Genomic DNA, 7,289 nt, shown 5'->3' with positions numbered 1-7,289 from the left:
GGAGATCAGCGTGCGCAAATATCACAATGTCACGGGCAGGCAGGGACCCTCCCCCTTTACCGTTACTTTACCGTTGGCCGCTGCTATAAAAGCCCCTACCCAACGGTTAATAAACGCCTTTTACCGTCGACCACATTGGTGTGTGCAAGTAATTGGACCGAGTGGCAAAGTGGTTGCCGCCGTGCCGTTCCTAACCCAGGACGCCACGCCTCAAGCGGGAGGCAACAAGTGGTGCCGAAACCCGGGAAGAAAGGAAGGTGCCTGGGAGACGGGGGTCGCGGGCGGCAGGTTCGACTCCGGCGGGGGGGACACCCCCAATGACCGTTGAAGGAGAAATGGAGTCTCGCGCTGAGGTAATTTTTAAAGTTTTTAAGCAGTCGGGGATGGATTGCAAGCCGGAGATTTTATCCTTGCTGTGATGAGGCTCCTGCAGTTAGGGGTTCTTGGGCAGCCGGGACACATTTTATGCCTGGAGTTGTGGGACAATTGTACTCGCGCCCTAGCTGAGGAAGCAGTGTCCTCAGGGTCAGGGAAAAATCTGAAATTATGGGTGTAAAATAAAATGAAGCCATGGGGGCTAGCTTCTTACCCGGATAGCTGATCCCTCGTAGGGTAAGCGCCCTAGGCAAGCAATCTTAAGGCCGGATACCTCAGCCCTATGGAGGCTGGGGTGCCCTAGGCCAGACTGCGGCACAGCCGTGACCCCTAGCAAACTTAGTGATTGTCAGCTCTTGGTGAAAATCAGCTCTTTTATGATTTCAGCTCTTAGCTTGCTCGTAGGGGCTGTGGCTGACTGTGGCTTCTGGAAGGCAGACGAAGAATGAGAGAGGAGAAGGCGGCCAAGGGTTCCACGATGGTTTATTCTGAGGGTCTTGCGAAAGGTCTTGAAGCTGCTTTTCTGAAGAAATGGGCCAAGACAGCCTCTTTTATAGGGTTAGGGAGGATTGAAAACTGACCAATTGTAAGGGTTAGGGAAACTAGCCTATGGGGTCACAGAGAGATAAGCAGGCCTGGAGGACCAGAGTGAGGACTCCTGGTTCAATTCCTATGACTCAGCAAATACCTATCTCTAAACATCCCTCCACAGAGCCATAGCCGGCCCTGCGCCTGCTACATATGGGAAAAAATCATGCGGGCCCTACAGAAATCTTGGCTGGAGCGGAAAAGGTGGGAGGCAGCGTGGGGCGGTCTGCAGGCGGAGCCTCGGCTGGGTATGGGGGCAGACGCATAGGATCATGGAGTTGCTGAGTGAGGGAAATTACAGCCGCGGGAACATTCTCCCCCACTCCCGAGCCCGGGCGCACCGGCAGCAGAGGAGAAGAAGTCATTTTGGAAGGGGCTGTTACAGGAGGCGCGGGTGCCCGTGGACGTGGTGCAGTTCCTGCACCCCAAAACCAAACGCTTCCGACACTGGCAGCAGCAGCAGCAGCAGCAGCAGCTGGAGGGCAGCAGGGAGCAGCTCCTGTAAAAGATCTGCTTGTTCAATGTCTTTAAGAACATTTTTCTTGGATATCTCCTGAACTTCCCCTCCTAAAAGGAACTCATCCAAGGTGAGATAGGCTTTTTCAAAATTCAAGATGATATCAAGTTCACAGACACTGCTAAAATACTTGTCAAGAAGTATTCTACATAGCGATGAATTTTTTCCAGAGTTATTAGTTCATTGTCCTGATCTTCAATAGCACAGCAGAAATAGAGGCTTGCATATCTTTTGTAGACAATCTTCAGGTCTCTCCATTCCAGGAAGCTGCACATTTTCGGTTTGCGGGCTAGTACTATTTGAACGGCGGCGGACCTAGAGCAGCCCCAGTGGAGGCCCTGTTCGGCCCCACCATGGCCCGGGACCCAGCCTTTGTGCTTCACTACCTGGCCGAGGTGGAGGAGCTGGCTGAGGATGTGCTGGCGGCATGGCAGCAGATTGTGGACCTGGGCGTGAAGCGAAACTGCAACTGCGAGGCCCTGCGGGTGCTGCAGAAGGACCCGGAGCCCAACGAGAAGGCCATGGTCTGCTTCGGGGGCATGCTCATCAAGCTGCCAAAGGCAAAGACCTGAGAGATGCTGCAGCAGGACCAGGAAGAGCTGGACAAAGAGATAAACAACCTCCGGAAGGAGCTGCGGGTAAAGGTCAACCAGCTCTATGAAGCTCAAGGTAAACCTGAGCTGAAGGGGTTTAACCTGAATCCCATGTCTGCTGAGGAAATGAAGCTCATCAACCGCATCCTGGAGGGCTGAGGTGGCCGTGCCATTGTCACAGCACGTTTGGCTGTCACTGGGGTCTCATGTTTCAGTAGCCACAGTCCTTTGGACTTGCAGGACGTTGGTGTGTCCAGAGCCCACCCAGATGGGCTGACCCCCCACCAGGGACTTGGGGTCCCTCCCCCAGGGAATTTGGGGTCCCCTGGAAAGATCTGGGGTCCCCTGGAAGTTTTAAGAAGATAGTGAAATTAAATGCTGCCCACTTAAGTCAATAAAACCAGACCTTCAGGGCAAAAACTAATAAGATTTGTAAAGCTTATTTTGCAGGACTGAATCCCCAGACGCCATGGCGGCCCGCATACCTCGCATCCTGAGGGCTGTGACAAAACATCAAGCAGCCCGATGGCAGACCGAGGTTGACTCAGTGGCTGAGTTAAAGGAGGGGCCGGCGCAGAGAAAGACGGGGGAAAACCCCAACAAAGCGCAACCAGTCATAGTTCACATAAATGTTGGTTTTGAAAACCTTATTTTAAACCATGTCCATCAAGTGGAGTTGGAACCCTGGCCAGGCTCTGACCCTACTTGAATGGATAGAATGATGTCCATCGAGCGGAGTTTGAACTCTGGCCAGGTTCTGACTCTGCTTGAATGGAATGAAGTAGCGTCCATCGGATAGAGTTGGAACCCTGGCCAGGTTCTGACTCTATCTGAATGGAAAAATCGATAAGCCCAAAGGTTTCCTGCACCTCTGCAAAGACGGCGAAGCTGAGGAAGAAGTCCTGAATGGTTTTTGTTGTTGTTGTTGTTGTTCTTTACAAACCAGCTGGGGTTAGTTAACATTTTGTTTGTTCGAGTCTGCTATGGTTATGTTATATTGTTCAGTTTCAGCATGTTTTTACCAGTTATATATGTTTGCTATGTTTGTTAGTTGTCAGTTTTAATCTTCACATTTTTCATGTTTTAAACTAATCATAAGAGGGGGGAAATGAGGGAGATCAGCGTGCGCAAATATCACGATGTCACGGGCAGGCAGGGACCCTCCCCCTTTACCGTTACTTTACCGTTGGCCCCTGCTATAAAAGCCCCTACCCAACGGTTAATAAACGCCTTTTACCGTCGACCACATTGATGTGTGCGAGTAATTGGACTGAGTGGCAAAGTGGTTGCCGCCGTGCCGTTCCTAACCCAGGATGCCACGCCTCAAGTGGGAGGCAACACTTTACCGTCTTTTTCCTTCTGCTGGGTTTGGGTGGTATTTTGTAATTGGACAGAAAAGTGCACATTCTGGGCTTTGAGTGATCAGTTAGTGGGTTAAAAGGTAAAATAATTTAGGTGTCATTTCTTAATTTGATAGTTTAGCCTTAAAAGACCTTGTAACAAGAGATACCCAGCCATTTTGTGCCTTGCTAATGAATGACCACAGAGTTCATGGCTGTGAGGCTGTAAAATTGATAAGAAATAAACACCTGAGTCTGAACGCGAACTATCGTCTCAAGTGGCTTCAATCATGACCCCAAAAGAGTTACAGAAAAAGGAAGCAGAGAACCCACAAACAAGCAGACCCTGCAGAATTGGGTGGTACTTTTTATCATGCTTATTTCCTCCCTTACTCAACTTGCTCAGGTGTAAAACTTCCCCCCTGTCCCCAGGGAGGTATCAGAACATTGACATTCACACATAGGCCTGAAGATATTCATCCCTTCCAATGGGGTACTGGCTACAGTACCCTGATGTGAGAGGCCGCTGTCATGTCTTAGAAGGTGTCCTAAACCATCAGACCCTCAAAGTGCTCCCTGACTAATTTCTGGAGCCTTCCACCAGAAGACTGCACATGATCCACAGTTTTACTTCAGACAGTGTAAACTTCCCCTCCAAGGGAGATACCTGGGCATTCCCACCTGAATCTGAGTGTATATTAACGCATTGAACTTTGTGTTTTGTGGGCTTCCCCCAGCACCAATAAATCAGGACTGCAACCATCACTTTGACCAATGGACATCAAAGTTTCAAAAATCAAGTCTTATCACTGGATCCACAGGCGGTGATATCTTCCTACTCTTAGCTTTTCTTTCTCTTCCTTTGTCATGGTTTCAAGGCCAAATGTCAGCCAAGGAAGGTGAGAATCTTCCTGGAATGGAAGGACAGTTTGTTCCTCTAACTTATTGTAATGTTGAAATTATGGAGCTTCCAGGCAAAAATGTAGGAAAAAGAAATAATGGTTCTTTATTTTTTATATGTAAATATATACCAGGACAGAACAAGCAACAAAGCAAGAACAGAAGTCCCCCCACCTGCTCAGCAGTTTCATCATTGGTAGAAGCATGTCTGGCAGGGGGAGCTGTTGGCTCTGGCACGGCAGAAGGCTTTACTGATGCCCCCAAGGCCAGCAAGGGGGATCTCCGATGTGAGCTCGGCAACCTCCTTAGGTGGTGGTGGCTTGGGCAAAGGGGAAGAGGGGAAATTGCTCCTTTTGTAAACTGAAGGGCAGCAGTTGGTCTTGGGATCACTGGCAGCTGGCAGAAGGCATGAAAGCAGGCAGATCTGATCCTAGTATAAAGTTACAATATAGCAATATCCCAAGCCATGCACACACCCTCCACAGTCCTGATCCCAAACGGAAGAGAGCCAGCCTCGGCCTGCTCTCCACACAATTTGCTACACACACAAACTCAGTCCCCAGCTGAGTTTACACCTATTGCAATATTCCCTGAACTGCGAGAGTCAGGGGGGAACAGTGACAATTCCCAGTACAAATGATCATGCCATTGCCATGAGCCACCCCCCACAGACATCCTTCTACATTTTCTTAAGTGTTATTTTTATGATTTTATGCTGCTATATTTCTACAGATAATAAGCAGAAGGAATGCAATCCTTCCTTCCCGTTGCAACCAAATTTTTATAAAATAAACCCTATGGATATAGTTATAGATATAGATACAGATGGATATAAACAATGGTCATTCAGTATCATCAAAGGATCTATTAACAAGAACCCTAGTTACCCTGCCTTCAGGTATGAGTAACAGGCTCAACACACATAAATCTCTGGGCCTGGCAGGGTGGTAAAGAAGTGGCCAACCTTGTTGCAAGGCCGCCATCTAGAGTATTTGAAAAACCATGGAGATCAGGGGATATCCTCGAAGCCCGGAAGAGAGCAACTGACATATCCTTCTTTAAGAAAGGCCCCCAAAAGGAAACTACAGGCCCATTGGTCCTAATTTGCTCCTGGGAAAGTAACAGAACAAGTCCTGCTAGAAACTATTACAGAACAAATGATAGAGGTGATTGGGAAATGCCAGCACAGGCTGGCCAAAGGGAAATCATACCAGACTAACCTGACCTGATCACCAGCTACAACAAAATGACATTTTTCACCATGGCACTATATGGTAGAAGCAGTGGGTTTTGTTTACCTGGACTTCAGCAAAATGTTCAGGGCTGTTTTCCATCACACAGCCTTCTTCTGGTAGAACTGACAAGATACAGACTGCACAGGTGGTCTGCAAGATGGATAAGATATTTGCTCAAAGGCCATACTCAGCTGGTGGTGAATAATGTTATGAATAAAAAAAAGGCTGCCCTTTTTTTTTTTTTATTGTTGTAGAGTTCACAGCTTAAACCAATACCTGCCAGGTTGGAGTTCTAACGATTTATTGTTAATAATTTCATGTTGTAATCTCCTATTAACAGTTTCCTTTTAATTACCTGTTCTTAATAGCGCCCTGAGGCATCCCGCCGCTGCCTGGCGACCCGGGAGCGGTGCCGCCCCCCCTCCCCTTTCAGGCACGGGTCCCGGCGAGGCCGGGGGAGCCCCCACGGGTGGTGCCAGCGGGGACTGGCCCGCCCCGGGACCGGCAGGCTCCCCCCACCGCGGCTTGGGTCCCGGCCGAGCCCGGGGGGCCCCGCGGGGGTGGCACGGGTGGTCCCAGAGGCGGGGACCGGCCCGAGTCGCCGTGTTCCGCAAGGGCAGCTGCTGGGCCTGGCCCTGCTGTTTCCTGGGAGATGGCACCCCGACGGTGAAAAACGAGATTGACATGCAAATGTTGTTAATGGTCTGTTGTATCAGTACCACCCTGCCTGAGCCAGGTAGATGGCTTTTCTCGGAAGGTGAAAGGAGGGGACCTTGGAGTTGACATGCAAATGACCTTGGAGCCAGGGTGCACCAGGGCAAGCCCCCCACCAAATCCAGGAAAAGACCCCAAAAGCAATGAGCCAAAACGGAATTAAGAGATCAAAGTAGTGTCTGGACATCAGGGGCAAAGTCTGGAGCTGGCAGAGATGCTGAAAACCTAAGTGGCCCCTCACCATAACCTAAGAAGATGTTGGTCAGAGCCAGGACTCTAGATGGCAAATTCTGAAGTGGGATCCAGTGGTATGTACCCTTGCCTGTTCTTGTGAGGAAATGACCCCCCAGCTTGTCTCAGTAGTGGACAAAGTAGCATTTTCTTTCTCTTTGGAGTTGCTCCTGGGAGCAGCATTGGTGAGACTGTGGACCTGTTGAACCCCTCAACCTTGAGTGATGCCTTTATAATAAAGGCATTAAAAGGAGAAAGATCTCCTGCCCGGTTTGTTTTAATTAATAGTTTTTACTCAGGCTGGCAGTGTGCCACTAGGGAGGTCCTCCAGGTATCAATACCAGGCCCCATGCTGTTCTGCATCATAATATATGATCTGTATAAGACTGAAAGCACATCCACCAAGTTTGCTGATGACACTAAACTGGGTAATGATGGGGATATGTTAGAAGGAAGAGCCATCTTACAGAGAGATGTGGACTGGCCAGAAAAGTGAGCTAGCAAGACCAAGTTTAACAAAGGCAAGTGCAAGATTTTTCATCTGAGACATCATAACTGGAGCCCAGGATGGGCTAGGATCTGTGTGGCTGGGAAGCAGTCTTGCTAAGAGGGACCTAGGGGTCCTTGTGGACAAGCTGAACATGGGTCAGCAGTGCATCAGTGCAGCAATAAAAGCACATCTGATACTGGGCTGCATCTGTAGAAATATCACTACCAGAGAAAGGGACACAATCATCCCATTCAGCACTGCGCCTGAAGTATTGTTTTTCCAATTATATTTCCACAATTCAAAAGT

General features: G+C 49.2%; 1 pseudogene; it reads left to right on the top strand.

Moving 5' to 3' along the window:
* Window positions 1-1,833: 1,833 nt before the first annotated feature.
* LOC132329008 (p53 and DNA damage-regulated protein 1-like) lies at window positions 1,834-2,323 on the top strand (annotated as a pseudogene).
* Window positions 2,324-7,289: the final 4,966 nt, after the last annotated feature.

Source organism: Haemorhous mexicanus, chromosome 1, assembly GCF_027477595.1.
Source record: "Haemorhous mexicanus isolate bHaeMex1 chromosome 1, bHaeMex1.pri, whole genome shotgun sequence".
Taxonomy (NCBI): domain Eukaryota; kingdom Metazoa; phylum Chordata; class Aves; order Passeriformes; family Fringillidae; genus Haemorhous; species Haemorhous mexicanus.
Note: the sequence above shows the minus strand (reverse complement) of the source record. Positions and strands in the feature narration are given on the sequence as shown.